Source organism: Euphorbia lathyris, chromosome 4 (assembly GCF_963576675.1).
Source record: "Euphorbia lathyris chromosome 4, ddEupLath1.1, whole genome shotgun sequence".
NCBI classification, from domain to species: Eukaryota; Viridiplantae; Streptophyta; class Magnoliopsida; order Malpighiales; family Euphorbiaceae; genus Euphorbia; species Euphorbia lathyris.
In genome coordinates, this window is record NC_088913.1 from 8,166,540 (window position 1) to 8,185,577 (window position 19,038).

The following is a 19,038-nucleotide window of genomic DNA, read 5'->3' on the forward strand; positions in this document are numbered from 1 at the left end:
GAAGCATTTATAGTGATTAAAAATACGCTCATTAGAAGTATTTATAATGATTAAAAATCGTCTAATTAAAAATATTTATAATGATTTGGATTGAACGGAGCTACTCTAAATTAGATATATTCAAGTCTCAAACAAATTAAAATAACATCAAACTTTTAAATAAAAACACATAGATAACCAATTCCAAATGAAACCATATCATTAATAATAAGACATATCATAGATTGAAGGTATAATTTTTACACTTGAGCAAATAAGGTATAATTACATTCAAAGTATTGGGATCTCCTACGAAATGAAATCAGAATTTTATTATACTACCCATTAAATAGTCAAAGTAAAGAAATCTACAAAGAATAGAGCTAAATACCAAAAACATTGTGCATATCTGCAAAAAGATGATGTCTATGGGTTCACCTATGGTTGATTGCAACTCCGAGTGGGCATCCAAGGTCGAAGAGGACGGAGACTCGGCTCTTCCATCAATAGGTTCGCCTATGGTTCTAATTACAAATGTTTTCACATAAAACACCTGATTGTAAAAGGTATTACGTTAGACGCCAGAACTATATATGAATTTGCTGCATTTAAATGTATCTACACAGTTATCATATATAATTTTTCTTCTCGTTTATGTTTGGAAGCTTGGAATGTCTTACATATAGCTAAAGTTTTCTCAATCAGATATATGCCGCTCAAGTTTCCCTGTGCAGCTGTAATTAACAATAGTAAACTACTTTAATGACCGAGCGATATATACTCTTTCCAATTACTAACCTTTTGAATAATATAAATAAATAGCAGAATAGAAGCATTGAATATCCACTAACACAATGAGAAGAAAGAATAGACAAAAAAAAAAAAATTTAAGAGTCCAACTTACTAGGCCACAACCGAGGAGATGAATATCAGTATAATCACGAGTTCTTGTGTAATATTGCAAATCAATTTGAAAGGAATTTGTCCACTGCAGAAATTAGAAACAGAGTGTATAGTTATACAGTAAAATTTGCCATCAATTAACTTTCTCTTCCCACTTCAACTTAATTGTATTTTTTTGCTCTTATTTAGATGGATTACACAAACAAAAATGCATGGAGACACAAACTTATCACCAACTTAGAAAAGGCTTTTAAAGTTAATAAACTAGAGTACATCACCAAGGGAAATATTATATTGCATTAATCAACAAAATTTCTCAAATATTCCAATCAATCAATTCAATAACTCAAATTGCCAAATCAGAATTCTAACCTTAAATAACAATAATTCACACCAATCACTAAGTTCGAATATCCAATGGCAAACTAAATTAATTGAAGCGTAACGAATTGCAAAAAGATATTCACTGCTAGAATCTGCAGGACAGCCATTCTTACTGCTATTAACTTGTAAATCCTTCTTCAATTAAGTGGATACAGACACTGCACACTAGGCATTTAAGTATTAATTAGACACCTAATAATGTTGATTGAATTTACAATAAAAACTTGGATTAAAGACTCAATTTCTCAGATGAAACTACCTTAGCTTGTGGAAATATTCCAAATGATGAAGAATGCCGTAGAAAGAAGAACATAACAAGTGATATACTAAAAAAATTTGTGCATCAAAAGTAAAACCTAAAATTTCAATAACACCAACTAACAGACTAAAAATAGAAAAACAAGTGTATCAAATATTTCTATTGGAAAAATAGAGAATCCAGTACTAAAAGAAGTTAAATTCAGCAGAAGATTATAATAATTTCATGTACATTATCTATATAATAATATTTGAAGCATTTAAGAGCTATAAAATGTAATCCAAGTACCTTAGCTTTAGACAACTTAGACCAAGAGAGAAAAAAGCGTGGACAAAGGTGCAGCAATCAAAGTTAGAGCTAAGGATCCAATAAAGAGACCAGGTGGGTTCGATAATCCAAGTGAGATCGAGCCCTCGTCTCTCACGAAATACGCTCTCAAAATCTGCTAAAGAGAAATTTAGAAAATTATTCACAACTCGAATTCAAATATCCAAAAAGAATTAGAGAAAGTCAAACATTAACAGCAATTACGAAGAATAAACGAGAGGAAGAGTGAAGCAGAGCCGGGACTGTGAACTATTCTTTAGGAGGAACCACTTGACAGCTACATCGAATCAATTGAGTTCTCTATTATTTAAATGACACGTATACACCAGTTTCATGGAGAAAAACAGAGGATCGTCTATCTAAGGACAAGACTTGCCAATTCAAAATCGTTAATATGCCTTACACTTCTTCAAACAAGAACTAAAGTTACACATGGACTATTGAGCATGGTGTGCCTTCTGCTACGTACTTCGTATGTGTCTATGCTTTCAACTTTGATAAACATGAGGTTGCTTATGGTCAGAATACATATACTCATGAAACAGAAAAACTCTTGGAGGTCAAGGCCATCATCGGCCGTCATGTCTCCGTTGATATTGCCTCTGTTTGCTTCAGTGCTTTCTCTGTCATACCCTTGTTTGTGTTTTTCTTTATTGAGAAAAGAAAGGCCAGGCTCAGTGAAAGCAAGTGAAATCAAGAGGAAAGGACTATGTGCACCCATTTGACACACTAGTATGGTTTGCTTCTCATTCATTTTACAGTGTCTGTATTAGGAATTTTCTATGCCAAACTTAGTATTCAAGTATGAAATGGTACTATACTCTTCCTAGTTTTATTCAAATAATAATTCTTCTAATTAGTGAAATAAAAGGCAAGTTATAAGAGTGAAGAATAAAAGTGTTTAAAATTACTGTCTTTCTCCTCATATACAAATTAAAATAAATTTCACTATATCAATAGAAAATTGAGTAAAGTTAAGTTTTTTAAGACTAATAGTTACCAGTTTTTATTTCCACCCATTAAAAGTATAAAAAGTATGCTTTTAATGAGCGATTTTCTCCCCACTCATTATTTTTTCCTCACTATTGTTTGTTTTTCTTGTAGTGCAGAAATCAAACTGTCAATAATCATATATGCTTTCCTTTCTGTCTACTCAACTTCTAATCTACTTTCTTTCAGACTTCTAGTTGAAATTGCAATGACATACTAAATTGGAATAACAACATTAAAGACGGAATTTTACTTGTTGCTACATAGTAATGGGAACAGAACAAGAAATCAGACTTATATAGTTAGTTGTATACAAGGTTTTCTTAAGAGTGCAATATTTTTAAAATAATATCTAAAGTACATTTGATTTAACCATTCAGTACCAAATTAAAAATAATGCTCACCTACAAACCATTTAAACATTTTACATAGAGTACTAATTGAAAAAATGACATGAAGAAAAAGTTTAACAATCAACATCCAAACAATCATTAAAACATTAACATCATTACCAAATGTCAACAAAATCAAGTCCAATTTAGTTTATAAAAGCAAGTTACTAATGAACCACAAAAACCTCTAAAATCGTCAATATTTACTTTCTGAGTATAACCTCAATAATGGTATTTTTAGAACATCTTCGCAACCTCATCAATCGTTTTTCTAATGCTTTGAGCTCAAAAGTGGTTACATGATCTTCAAATTCTAACACCATCTTCTCTAACACTTTTGCATTCTTGAGTAGAAATTCAATAAAGATTAACAAATCCTTATCTGGACAACCAGTGATCTTTATAGTCTTTAGATGTGATGACAAACAATAAAAGACATTCCTATTGAAATTCCAGTAGTTGTCTCCAAAATTGGTCAGCTGAAGGAAATTACAATATTCCTAGAGATAAAAGAGAAGAAAAGGTTAGGACAAGGTACTTAATATATGGAAAACTAGTGACATTTTCTATCGTTACATTTTCTTTATAAACATAAAATTGAGGAAACTCATAGAATGGTTAAACCATTTATTCCACAATGATTATTGAATTAAATTTGACATTTAGAAGGTTCAAAAAATTACCCGATTATAGTGTGATACATTAATAACTAATTTCTCAAGCACATGTGAACTACTAAGTACACATGCAATTCCAAATTTGGCATTCATCATAGTAGGATAATTCAAAGTCAAGCTTTTGATGTTTAACACCGGTAAAAAGAGATCTCTCATGTAAGCTAAACTTGATAGAACCTGAAAGCATAATGTGGAAAAGAAAATTCAAAAAAAAATATATTGCAATAATTCATTTTAAAATTTAAAAATATTACACCTATTCATATAAAAAAAGGATGCAATGTTTTTTTATTCTTTATAAAAGTTAGCTTGATAAAGTATCTCCCAAGTTCTAACTCTTTCATATGTTGAAGCTGATGAAGAATGTCTTTAATCCAAGTTTTAAGCTCCAGATCGTGAAACCCCGGATCATAAAAATCAATAGTAGCATAAAGTGAAGATGACAAATTCAGTAATTTAGCATTTCTAACTCGTCCCAAACTACAAAGAATAATCAGTTTTTCAAGCTTTGGACATGAAATTACAACATCAGAAAAGTGTCCTCTAACCAATCTTTTCAAAGATTCAGAAGCAATAACCAGCCATGAAATCCCATCACAGTTGATTAAAGATTTGGAAACAATAATCAGCTTATCAGACTCAGAAAAACTTTCAATCAATTCTAAGGATTTGAGCAACGGACTACCAGAAAGAATATGTTCCATTGCTTGATCAGGCAACTTACAAGAAACCATAGCAAATTCTGTGAGGCATTCCCAATTTACCATTCCATTAGGCATAAAAGTACAATTTCGGGTTGTTAATTTAACAAGTGAAGCATTGTTGAAAAGGAATTCCCGCAATTCACTTAAAGTCGAGTGTATTTCTCTTCACCAGACTGAAAACCCAATTGGTACAATGGTCCCAGTCCACATGGAACACAAACCTCTAGCAGATTTAAAAAAAACATTAGCCAAGTTGGTGAGCATACATCGAAGTCTAAAGTAACTAGAACACAATGTCTCACGCATTGTCAATTTTTGATACACTCACCATAAACCGATCAAATTCTGTACTGCAGATAGCCATTACCTGATCTAATTCTAAAGGTTACTTGTTCCTGCCTCTAAATAAAAGAAATAGCAATGCTTTTAATCTAATGGAATTTAATATAGCAAGCAATAGAAAAAAAAATCAAGTGACTAATGAATGCAATGACCAGAAACATGCTTAAAACCAATGAACATATCCGATAAATTAATTCCTTCCCTTAAGGAAACCATATTTAAAACCCGGCAGCAAATGAATAGTTCAGAATTTCGAAGACAAAACTATTTACTGTAATGAAATTTCATAAATATAAGAAGAGTATTAACATTTTAGTCACATCTGTTTCCAAAAAGACTTATAAAAGGTCTCCCGATGATGGCATTGTAGGTAAGTGGGATGTCCACCACTACCCACTCGGCAATGCACTCCACCTCGTTGCCGTTGCGGGCCAAGATTGTTGGGAGGGAAATGATCCCTTTGACCGGGACCTCGATCTCGGACAGCTCCACCAAAGGAAAGGTTCCCGCTCGTAGGGCACTGCTGACGCCCTTCATTAGTGCTGTAGAGGTGATCAGATTTACCGAGCTTCGACTTCAGGTAACTCTCCATTCATAATTGATAGACATCATCCTTCTTCTACCCGGACTATTTACTTTCTTTACCCTGTATTTATGCGACGAAAAACACTTGCTCTTCTGTGTTGCACCTCAGTTTCGAACTTAAAGGACTTGCCGAACTTTGAAGTATACTTGCTTGGTTTTTGTCCAACAGTGCATGAAAAGATCTCAGGAGCTGAAGAACATGACAAACTTAAGCTGATTTCGATATGCTTTCAAACATGTCTTCATCGGATCTGCTACAAGCCTTTGCTGCATATTCATTGGTTAAGTTAGACCTATGGACTGATAGTGATAGCAAAAAGAAAAACCGTAGACAATACCAAATGTCAGGGAGCCTGATACGGATTGAAAGCGATAAATGGAGGTTTTAGTCGTAAACCAACAAAGATGTTCTTCTCAAGCTTAACTTGAAGGAGTGAATCCCGATAACAAGGTATAACCTTAATTCTCAAAGAGAAATGATATTTGATTGATTAAAAAGTTTCATATCCTTACAAAATGAGGGTTTAAATACAACCTCTAAAAGATAAGCAAAGGACAGGTACTACCCCTACTAGGGTTACAATATAGTTAATAATAAGAGAGTAAGATAGGTAATGCGCCCAGACAACAGGTACAGAGGTGCAGGTACGGAATGTCAGATTGTCTGTTGGTCGACTTCCTGAGGAAGTAATCTTGGCGATCCGCCCATGCTCATATGTGGATACGCCTTCTGGCGTACTCCTAGATCCGCCTTGCTCGCATGTCTTGGGGATCCGCCCTTCTAGGTGCATCATCTGTGAGCTTGATTCTTGAAGACCCGCTAGAGTCCGCGCGATCAGTGTGGCCAGTTCGGATGTCCGCATCATTCTCTCCTTCTTTAAAAGAGTCCGGCACTGATTCGTTTTTGTTGAGCTCTAAAGGACCATCCGATTTCCATGGGCTAAGGTCACGGATGTTGAACGCTGGTGAGACTTTGCCAAGCCAGTTTGGCAATGCTATATGATAGGCATTGGCGTTGACCTTTTTGGTGATTTTATATGGCCCATACCTCCTAGGCCGAAGTTTGCTGCTTGCGGTGTTGGCGAGCCTCTCCTTGCCCAAATATACCATGACCTCATCTCCAACTTCAAACTGTAGGTCCCTGCGGTGCTCATCCGCCTTAGCCTTTAACTTCTGATTTCTATCCTCAAGAGTCTCCCTTACCTCTTGGTGCATCTGCATATAGTCCTGGGCCAGCTGGTTGGCAGCCACATTTCCCTTTGGAAGGTATGCTATATCAAGGGCATGGTTTGGGGTCTTTGTGTATACTACCTCAAATGGTGATCTCCCGGTTCCCGAATGTACAGAGCCGTTGTAGGCGAACTCAGCTTGGGCTAGAACCACATCCCACATCCGGGGCTTATCCTTGCACTTGCTACGCAGTAAGTTTCCCAGAGTTCTATTGACCGCTTCTGTCTGTCCGTCTGTCTGAGGGTGGGCAGTGGTACTAAACTTCAGAGAAGTATCAAAAAGAGCCCACAAGGTCCGCCAGAAGTGACTCAGAAACTTCGTGTCACGATCTGAGACAATACTCTTTGGTATGAAGTGCATCATTGAAGAACAGTTTAGCAGTTGCCGATGCATCATTGGTTTTTCGGCATGGTATGAAGTGTGCCATTTTTGAGAATCGGTCAACAACCACAAAGATGGAATCCATGCCCCTCTGAGTTCTGGGTAACTCTAGGACAAAATCCATGGATAGATCCTCCCATATAGTTTCTGGTACAGGTAGTGGTAGTTGCAAACCAGCATTAGTGGGGTGTCCCTTGACGGTCTAGCAGATATAGCATCGTTCTACTAGGTACGCCACATCTCTCCTCATCTTGTGCCAGAAAAAACGGGAACTTACTGCTTCATAGGTCTTGTTTCGCCCAAAATGTCCCCCCAGGGATCCGCCATGCAGATCGCGGATAACTTTTTCGCGGATGGAAGTGCAAGGTAAACAAAGTTGGTTACCCCTCATTAGATACTCATCCGTGATGTGATACGCTCCATCTCCATGTTGGGTTTTACATTTCTCCCAAATGCTACCGAAGTCGGGATCCGCCAGGTACTCTCCTCTGATATGTTCGAAGCAGTCGGTCTCCAGATTGACGGTTTTTATTAGTGCAACCCTCCGACTCAAGGCGTCCGCCACTACGTTTTGTTTTCCCGCCTTATGGATAAGCTTATAGGGGAACTTATCTATGAAGGCGGACCATCGGGCATGCATGGAGCTTCGAAGTTGCTTCTGACTTCCTAGATACTTGAGGGCCTGATGGTCAGTGTAGAGAATGAATTCTTTCCCCACTAAGTAATGCTCCTATACTTTCAATGCCCTCACTATGGCATAAAATTCTTGATCATACGTTGCCCACTTTTGCCGTGCGTCACATAGCTTCTCACTGAAGTACGCAATGGGCCTTTTCTCTTGCATCAAAACACCACCAATCCCAATTCCACTGGCATCACACTCAACTTCAAACAGTTTATCAAAATCAGGATACGCCAGCACTGGCGCTGTACTCAGTTTTTCCTTGATCAAGGCGAAGCTCTCTTCTTGGGCGTCCGCCCACTCGAACCCCTTTCCTTTCTTCAAACATTCTGTCAATGGGGCCACTATGGAACTGAAGTTCTTAATGAATCTTCGATAAAATGTTGCTAGCCCATGAAAACTCCTGATGTCCCCCACATTCCTCGGAGTCGGCCATTCTCGGATGGCTCTCACCTTCTCTCCATCCACTTGGACACCGTCGCCACTAACCACGAATCCAAGGAAAACCAAACTTTCCATGACAAAGTCACACTTCTTGGTGTTGGCGAATAGCTGGAGTTTCCTTAACAGATCAAATACTGTCTGCAAGTGCTTCTCATGATCCGCCAAGGTCTGGCTATGAATCAAAATATCATCAAAATACACAACTACGAACTTCCCAATCACCGGGCGAAGCACCTGATTCATTAGCCTCATAAAAGTACTAGGGGCATTGGTCATCCCAAATGGCATCACTAACCACTCATACAATCCATCCCTAGTCTTGAAAGCAGTCTTCCATTCATCCCCAACTCGAATACGTATCTGGTGATAACCGCTCCTGAGATCAATCTTGGAGAAGACTTTAGATCCGCCAAGCTGGTCCAGCATATCATCCAACCTTGGAATGGGAAACTTGTACTTGATGGTGATCTTATTGATGGCCCTACTATCAACACACATCCGCCAAGACCCATCCTTCTTCGGCGTAAGTAAAGCTGGAATGGCGCAAGGACTCATACTCTCCCTAACGTATCCCATCTCGATGAGTTCCTCCACTTTCTGTCTCATGATGTCGTTCTCCTTCGGACTCATTCGATAGTGTGGGAGGCTTGGTAAGCTAGCCCCAGGCACAAGATCGATATGATGTTGGGTGTCCCTCAAAGGTGGTAACCCACTGGGTAGCTCTTCCGGGAACAGATCTTGATACTGGCCAAGTAGGCGGGTCACTTCACTCGGCATTTCCCTTTCGTCCCTTTGGGCGGATTCGTGATTCGCCTTAACCATTACCTCGTATACCATTTGGCTTTCTTCACATTCGCTGACAAACGATTTGTGTGTAGGACAGACTACCAAGGTAGACTTCTCGTCGGCCTTTGGCTCTCTCACCATTGGTGTAAGGACAAACTTCACCCCATTCTTCACAAATCTGTAAGTGTTCTCTCTTCCGGCGTGGATGGCGTTGTTATCAAACTGCCAGGGTCGGCCCAACAATAGGTGGCATGCGTCCATATCGACCACATCACAATAGACTTCATCATGATAGTTACCAATCTCAGTCGGTACCTTGCATCTCTGGGTCACCCTCAACTCGCCAACGTTCTTGATCTATCCCACCCTGTAGGGATCAGGGTGCGCCTCTACCAACAACCCGAACTTCTGAACGGCGCTGCTACTCACAATGTTCTCCTGACTACCACTATCAATGATTACGTTGCATCGCCCTTTGTTCACAAGGCAACGAGTCCGGAATAGTTGATGCCTCTGATCGCCCTCTAGTCGGCTGGAGACTAATAAGCGTCTAACCACATGAATGGCGTATCTCCCTTCATCCGCCTCATCATCATCCTCTCCCAAGGGTTCACAATATACTTCATCCCCTTCTTCATAGTCTTCTTCACATCTTTCCACCATGTTAGCACTCTTCCTCCTAGGACACTCGTTGGATCTATGGCCTGGTTCATTGCACCTGAAACATTTAAAAGGCGCGGGCCTCGCATATGGATTGTTGCTCTTAGGTGGTGTAGGTACCTCCTTGTATGGCCTAGTATCTCCAACAGATCCTCTTCCCACACTATTAACCCTGACTCCACTGGCACTCGCCACTTGCTTGCCTTTGTCATAAGACTTCACGTTATCTCTTCCTCCAGGCGTATACTCAGTAGCGGCGGATCTCCGGGTTCGCCCGTTTAGTTGAGATTCAGCCTTCAGGGCCAAATTCCTGGCATCTTGCACTCGAACCACCATCTGTGTGCCAATACGATCCTGGATGTTGTATCTCAACCCTTCTAGGTACCTAGAGGTCTTTTGGCTTTCAGTTTCAGAATTCTGAGGTATACTCATGGACACTTCGGGCACCTTGAGAGCATCCTCTGTAGGAGCTGTAGATATACTGCTCATAGTCCGGCGGTAAGAACCGCTCCCTCAACATCGCCTTCATTCGTAGCCAAGATCTAATCGGATCTCTGCCCCCTCTTCTTCTTTCTTCCCTCATCTGATCCCACCAAACTGATGCGCCACCCTTCAGGCGATACGCCACCAGCCTTACTTTCCTCTCATCAGGAATCCCAGCATATTCAAAGAAGCGCGCAACTTCCGATAACCAATCTAAGAACCCCTCTATATCCAGTTCACCACCAAAAGACGGTAAGTCTATTTTTAACTTAAAGGCATCATCCCTGTCAAAGTTTCCTAGATCTGGTTCTGCCCTAACCATACCCACACGTCTGTTATCATTCGGGCCAACACCCCTCATATTTCTAAAGGCACCATTATCCCCAATATCCTCAAAATCATCACTATCGCTATCAGCGTTATGCACAAGGACAAAGTCAGGCCTTCTTACCTCAGGATCCCTAGGACCCATTTGTGGACGTGGTTGTTCAAGGGCTCCTTCCTTTCTCTGAGTTGATCCTCCTGCTGCGGATTGGATTAAGGACCGAACCTCCAGTTTGAAGTTTTCCAGGGAGGTGGTTAACTCCAGCAACTTTTGATCGGTCTGTCTCTGCCGCTCATGGCTGGCCTGAATCTGTTCCGTGAGGTGCTCCCTTAGCTCCTCATACCTCCGGTCACTGGTTTCCACGGAATCTTGCGGTTGTCGGGGTTGAACCATTGCCAAAAGAAGTTTCGGGTCAGGAAACGATTGGCTCTGATACCAACTGATACGGATTGAAAGCGATAAATGGAGGTTTTAGTCGTAAACCAACAAAGATGTTCTTCTCAAGCTTAACTTGAAGGAGTGAATCCCAATAACAAGGTATAACCTTAATTCTCAAAGAGAAATGATATTTGATTGATTAAAAAGTTTCATATCCTTACAAAATGAGGGTTTAAATACAACCTCTAAAAGATAAGCAAAGGACAGGGACTACCCCTACTAGGGTTACAATACAGTTAATAATAAGAGGGTAAGATAGGTAATGAGCCCAGACAACAGGTACAGAGGTGCAGGTACGGAATGTCAGATTGTCTGTTGGTCGACTTTCTGAGGAAGTAATCTTGGCGATCCGCCCATGCTCATATGTGGATACGCCTTCTGGCGTACTCCTAGATCCGCCTTGCTCGCATGTCTTGGGGATCCGCCCTTCTAGGTGCATCCTCTGTGAGCTTGATTCTTGAAGACCCGCTAGAGTCCGCGCGATCAGTGTGGCCAGTTCGGATGTCCGCATCAGAGCCACGGTGTGGTGCTTACTTGTCTTCCCCGAAGTAAGACAGGCAGGAGGATTAGATCACTCTATTTGGATATGCTGCCGAACTCATAGAGCTTGCCACAGTTAGAGAAGATAATAAGAGCAACTTCAGAATCACAAAGCACAGAAAGCTCATAAGCTTCTCCTGTCGTCTTGTTCACCAGGAGCACTGAATTAGGAGACACATGAAAAAAGGCAAAACTTAAGCGAATCTGTGAAAGATACTGAGTGAGTGAGCTTGGGTATGAAAGTCCAAGTTCATCTCACTAGGATTATAAATTGGAGCTTTCTCTTGATTCTTTCAAGCACAAATCTGTTTATTTAGAAACAGAATATCATGTTTTAATCTTCCCCATACTGTTGAAGAAGAAAGATGATTTTTTATAGGTTCATGACTATCAGATGGTCCTTCATAGACGAGATCGGATGCTGGTCGAATCTTGTTCCGAACAACGCCCTCAAAGCACCACAAACCACTGGTCGAGTATGTAACCCTAATCGGAATCAACAGCAGCGATGACATTTCCACCGATGCACGGTTGAGTATGTAACCCCAATCGCAATCGCATCCCATCTTGAGATATCAATGCCTTCACGACCTAACGGCGGAGAAGAGCCGCCCCTCAAAACCCCAAATTCATCTTATGCTTATGTAGTAGGTGTATCAGATCTTGAATTGGTAATTTGGTAAGAGTATTATCAGATAAGAACAGTCACACGTCAGCTTAGTCTGTCAATTTTATAAATTTTTGGGTAATTTGGGGCAGAATCAATCTAACCTAAAACTCCACGTACAAAATAACACTAATATAGGGATAACGGAACTAAAATACGTCATTGATATTACTTATCGTGTCAATTATAAGTAGATGAAGAAATTATAACTTAACGGAGTAATAGAAATAACGTGTCTAATCCGTTATTGAGGTCTAAATTTATACCAGTTTTTAAACGTTAAAACTATATTGATGTTACCTAAAGTCTAAATTAATACTTCTCTAAAAACAATATATACCTATTTTGTTACCTTATATCTAAATTTTTGTTTTTTTTTAATTTTTCAAATTTTTAATTATATTCACGCATGAACGGATTTCACCTAAGAGGTTACTCATGCTTTTTATTAAGACAATAGAACCGATTTCACCTAAGAGGTTACTCATGCTTTTTATTAAGACAATAGTTTAAGATTTTTTTTTTTAATAATTTGAATACTTTATATTATTGCAAAAATTTATTAATTGGAATGTTAAAAGATTCATAAATTACTAGAAAATCCACGTATTAAGTGGGCTATATAATACCGTCTATTATTGTTATAAGTAAATAATTAATTATTATAAACAAGAAAAGCAGAATGGACACTTTTTTGTCTCGTATGTATTCCGCATGTCTATATCTCTCAGAATATCAGACACGTACATCAACTTCTAAACTCGTATATTAACCTCTTAAAAGTGTCAGTACATTATAGAAATATACATATATATAGTTATAGCAAATGACAAGTAATTAAAAGGCACTCATAAATTCAACATTATTACAATACAATAAGACATAGGAAGTAAATGTTATCAATAATCACTAATATATATAAGCATGGAAATAAGAGTACGATATTATTATTCGTATGAGATGCTACTAAAATAATTTGCTGAAATGATCTCTTTGCTATGTCGTGTCATTTATCATTACAATAAAATTATAGGTCCGTCGCTGAATCTGCATAGGAGGGACGTCTTTATATTGGTATTAATTGATCTAGGATTTTAAATTAGTTTTTATTTAAAACTAAAAAAATTAATGCAGTTATAACCTTGTATTTTAAAAAAAAAATCAGATTATGATCTCTCCATATTAATAAAAACTGGACATCAATTAGTAAATCCAAATTCCGTAATTTATTTTAGATTCTTTCCAAGTTCACCTAGTCATGAAGCTTCCAATTGTCTATACTTTTTTTTAAGAAACTCTATCAGATTTGTTTTTTTTTTTTTAAAAACTATTAGATTCTGATTTACAAAGACGATTTAGGAGAGACGCATCAAAATCTTCCATTTTCAAGCACTTAATCGCTAAAACCTGTTAAGGGATGTGATTTTCAAATTTAGTTTTTCATTTTTCAGTTATCATGCTTTATATCGTAAAGAGCATAAAATCTATTAAAACTATTTCATGATTATTAAATTCAAGAAAACTTTTTCTTAGATACACTTCTACTTTCTGTTGTTGCTTGTCACATTCAATAAAAAAAACTTAAGCAAGTTGATCTCATATGCAAAACTCTACTTAATCATAAATCTGTAAAATTGAAAATTAATTATATTTCTTTTATTAATTTTCTATATCAAAATATTGCAAAACTGAATTTCAGACCATTATAATGTTTAACTTTTGATGTCACTAGTTGAACGTGATTAATATTTATTAGGACCCTCATTAAATACTTCGCTCTTAAAATTTGATTTCACTAAACCCTTTAACTTTGGAGGTGATTAATATTTCATTTAATACTTCGCCCTTAAAATCCAAAATCTCTGGAAGTTATTATTACTCCAACAAACAGAATTGATATGCTAACCAAAGGTAAAAATGTTGCGCATTCTGCGTGAGGTATGCTAATTGATCTCGAGAGATGCAACTGCATGAGGTATGCTAATTGATCTCGAGAGGTAGCGATTGCAATGGTATTAGCTAATTTCCGAAATATATCACAGCAGGTCTTTTGGCCTTCTGCTGCTAAGGATGATCCCTCTAACCCATCATCAAAAAACACAATAAATAATTAAATAATCACCTAACAAGATTCGATGAAATCATATTTCAATTTTTCTTTCCAGATATGCTCTAATTTGGAAAGGTAAAAATAAAAATAGGTCATAGATTTCAATTTTTCTTTCCAGATATGCTCTAATTTGGAAAGGTAAGAATAAAAATAGATCATAATAACTAAAACATCGCAATTTCATAACAAACTGCGATTTGGCAATCGAACAAGGGGGGGCCTAGCCGGAACAAAACATGTTCTTCTTCTTGATTACAGATAGGGAAAATAACCTCAACAGGGACCATGTCAAATTCTCAAAGCTGTTAAAGTGGGTTACTGCCAGAAAAATTCAAATTATCCCTACATCTCATGTAACCATAAATGTCCAATTCTTCTACAATGATTCCCTTTCATTTAAACTGTGTTTGTATGATAATTTGAAGGACTTAATTGTTTAATATGAAAGATTTCAGGACAATATTGTTACTTAATGCATGATTTAGGGACAACAAGTGAAAATTACCCCTGCAGTGGCTTGTGACAACAAGCAGCAGAAACACCTGAAACTACTTGGATATCACAACTAACACCACCAGAATAGATAGCATCACTGCAATGCAAGCTTACAGAGTTCATTACTGATTATTCTAAATTCGGAATGGAAACGAAAACTGGACAGGCATGGTATAATATTACGATGGACGGACGGTTGAAAGTAACTGATGAACCTAAATTACTGAAAAAAAAACAGCAGTCTATTTTCATGACCGAGGCTCACTGAATGGTACTGAACTAAAATAATATAATAATATAATCCTTTAAACATAGAATTAATTAAAATAAAAAGTTTATAAAAATAATAACGGTTCTAATAATAATAATAATAATAAATAATTATAATAAGTAATGATAAATTACTGAACTGAACTAATTACAGAACTGAATGCGGCTACTGAACTGAAATTAAGTGACAAAGAACAGAACCTCCATTGCTACAGAACTATCTATTCAGCTTGCAGAATGTCAATCTGCCCACTAAGAAGGTGTTTGGATTGCTGGCTGCTGATCCTGAGAAGAAGGCATAGAGTTTAACCTCAGTTCAGTAGAAACAAAGTTATCTGATGTTGCTGCAGAGTTGACGATTTTGAGTCTCTCTGTCTTCCACTTTTGTGCCAAAAAGTGCCAAAAGATTTGCAGTTTTAAGCTCTGAGAAATGTAAAGACGAGTCTTTCAGACTTTCTTCCCAATTATCCTGCCCGAACTAAAGAACACCAACCCAGAGAGAATCAAGCTCTTACTCTAACCAGAAGCTTATCAAATGAGTTGAAAATCAGCAACTTGAGAACATGAAAATATTTGCGAATTCAAACATCATTTAGTTATATCAGTCCAAGAGCAATAAGAAAGAAAGAGCACAAGCATTTGAAAGTGCTAACAATGAGCACCTGTAAATATACAGAACAATCATACTTCATGCTTCTACCGAGAAAAACAAATGCAATATTTTGCATTTTTAACTGCTGTCAGTTTATTCAGTAAGATCTAATGCATGCCAAATGATGATGCATAGCATATGCTATAACGAAACAAGTTGACCATATAAAGCTTAAACCAAATCATTTCTGATCCAGAAATGCATCCATCAATCAACAACACTTATTCAACATAAAAGAAAAAAAGAAGCAGTTCATAGTTGTCTTATTTGAGGCATGGAGATAATAAGCTCAAAGTCGAAAATCGAGATCAGGCATACTATTATCATTCATGGATGATTGTTGACGGTTCCACAGAAGTGTGTTGAGCATTTGTTTCTGCTTCATAGTCTTCGGAAAAGGCTCCTCCATGGAAGTTCACTAATGATGCAAGTTGTGATTGCTGTTGCATTGGTGTAATCAGCCTGTCTACTGATGGGTTCAAGGCTGGAAGGTAAGCTTCGATTTGGTAGTTTCCATCCCATTGGCTGCATAGAAATTAAAAAATTATACGTTTTATTAAAATTTGGCTGTTTAAAATTGGAACTCGGTGGTTAAGATGTTCAAAATCATACAAACTGTTGAAGCCCTATAGTTTAGTGCTCAAGAAGCTAAAATGTCCTATAAATTGCAGGGCAAACTTGAAATTTTGTCATTCACAATGGAAGGAAAACAGGTAGGAAAATAAGAAGTAAAAGAGCAAGTATAATAGTTATCTTTTTGGTTCTTAATTGTTTCTTGTAGACTTCAACTACCAATGTTGGGGATCTCATTCAAAGAACTTCAACTACTCATGCTTCCTCTATTTCGTAGAACAAATTGAATTTCTACTATACTGACAATTCAAAATACTATGATTTTTCACAATAAAAAAATGCTAATCATAAATAGAATCCTTAGTCCCCTTACCTCTTTAATATCAGAGCTTTGTTCAGCCAGTAAAAGACCCCACGAATAAAAGGGCGGTGCACCGGACCCGTCGGGGGAGGGGTGTGTGGTGGGTGTATTGGAGACAAACCTTCCCTCCTAAGACTCAGACTAGAACCCGTGACACAACAACAACAACAACGTTTATTGTGCCAAGGCTCGAAAAGACCCCACGAATACCTGAAGTAAATCCCATTAATTAAGAACTTCAAAATTCTTACAATTGACAATAATTACTATAAACCTTCAGCTCAATCAGAATCAAAACACAAAGTGCCAAAGAAAAACTTAGAGGGATTCCTTCAACCTTTCTAATACACGCCTCCTCCTTAAGAAGGAAAAGGATTGCTTCAAAATCTTTCTGATACACGCCTCCTCATTAAGAAGGAAAATAAGGGTCAAACAGCCAAACTTCATCGCCGGGGTCTATCACTGTGGGAAAGCGAAGAAGTAAAATAAAGTCACAAGTGGAAGCAAACAACAGCGGCAAACTTAATTACGAAATGAAAATTACCGGCAAATACGGGGGCTGCAAATCGATCAGTGTGAGGTTAATTTTGTATGAGTTCATGACTATCACGGTTTAAGGTTGTAGACGAATCAAAACGTGGTCGAGTTGCAGTATGTTTTAGCAAAGGGAAGGCCGATGCCATTTTCACCGATGCACGGCGGCGGAGAAGAAGGCAAACTGCGCTTTCTTTCGATATAAACTTCAATTTATAGGCGTAACAAGGAGATAGTGACACATACCTTCTATGTGTCGAACTTATAAAATTTTGTTCTTTTTTAATTCAAACCAGATTTTGATTGTCGGTGTAAGTTAGGGCTTTAAATGAGTGGGTCACGGTAAACGGTTCGGTGTTGGGTTCGATAAAATCTCGATTATATTTAGTTCAATTATAAACGAGTCAAGTTTAAACACGATGAATCTCAGTTTGAAAGCTTTGTGTCTCTATTATAGACCATATAAACAAACCTAACAAGTGTGATTATAATATTGATGAAATGCTTTTAACTAGGATGGGTTCGATTTTTTTTTTTTTTAGGTTTAATACATCATTTGTCTTCTGAATTTGTCCAAAAAACTTGATTGGCCTCATGTATCCTGATAGCCATCTGAACTTGCATTAAATGTTCAGTTAGCCCCCTAAACTTACGTAAAATGTAATTAATTGTTCATTTGCTCGCAAAACAAATAAGTTAAATGCAGAAGATGTATTATATACAATTTGTATTCTCTAATCTAACAACCGTATACTCCGACTTCGATCGTTTTACTTTTTTTTTAAAACTTGTGCAATATGTTTTTCGCATTTAACTTACTTTTTTTTTGCAACCGAGTGATCCATTGATTATATTTTGCGCAAGTTCAGGGGCTACTCAACATTTAATGCAAGTTTAGAGGGGCTTTCAGGATACTTTGAAAGTTCAGGAGGGCAATCAAACCTTTTAGACAAGTTCAGAGGACAAATAATGTATTAAGCCTTTTTTTAATAATAACATTTCTGTAAATAGAAAAATGTAAACTGCGTAATTTTATGTAAAATTTAGTTTTATAAATTTAAAAACTATGTAGTTATGTGTTAAAGAAATTCCAAATCACTATAGTTCATGAACATAATTAATGAATTGTTAGCGTGCGAAGTTTATAAACTAAATTAATGAACTGCTCGCGAGCAAAACTCGTTAACAAATTCGTGAATAATTCCCGAACATAATATTGAATTCGAGCTTGTTAATTTTCTGACGAGTTGTTTTGTGTTTTTTTATACATTTATGACCTTTTTTACTCTCTGTACCCATTTCAGTGTCTTTGTAGATCTTGTAATAATTGATTTCTTACTGTTGTTTTTTTATTGTACTTGCTATGTTTTAATATAATGAAGTTACAAGTATTTTCATAAAAAAAAATAAAAATAAAAAAACATTTATTTAAAAAACTCACAATGTCAATACACACGTCTTTGTCTTTTTTCTTTTATATACCATACTTTTGTAACTTGTTACAACTGCTGAAGCTGATCCAGAGTTGCTATTGAAGCCCCTGGGATTGACGCGGCTGCTATTCCTGAAGTCGAGGGTCGGTCTCGTCGGGTGCAACAGGTTCCGGCCTGGCACAAGGATTATCTGTTTAATTAATTAGTTATTATATTAAGATTTCTAGTTCTTGTCTAATTAGGATTCATTACTCAGTTCTTGTCTAATTAGGATTTATTATTTAGTCCTTTTCCAATTAGGATTCCGTCATTGGTTTATTTGTAAAGACTAGCAGTATAAATAGCCTGCTGTTGTTTATTGAAGGTTAAGCAATAATAATATTCTCTATTCTTCTCTAAATTGTCTGGAGCAAGCACTCGCTCGAAGAGTGC

At 37.2% G+C, this 19,038-nt stretch overlaps 2 long non-coding RNA genes across 2 annotated transcripts; both read right to left on the minus strand.

The window, feature by feature from the left end:
• Positions 1-285: 285 nt before the first annotated feature.
• On the minus strand, positions 286-1,919 carry LOC136225433 (uncharacterized). The gene is made up of 3 exons (XR_010687065.1): positions 1,814-1,919; positions 884-967; positions 286-532 (listed from the first exon to the last, which is right to left on the minus strand). It is a non-coding gene; the product is annotated as an uncharacterized lncRNA (long non-coding RNA).
• Positions 1,920-15,100: 13,181 nt separating this feature from the next.
• LOC136227317 (uncharacterized) lies at positions 15,101-17,332 on the minus strand. Its single transcript, XR_010688002.1, has 4 exons — positions 17,184-17,332; positions 16,977-17,101; positions 16,652-16,849; positions 15,101-16,230 (listed from the first exon to the last, which is right to left on the minus strand). It is a non-coding gene; the product is annotated as an uncharacterized lncRNA (long non-coding RNA).
• Between the last annotated feature and the right edge of the window lie 1,706 nt (positions 17,333-19,038).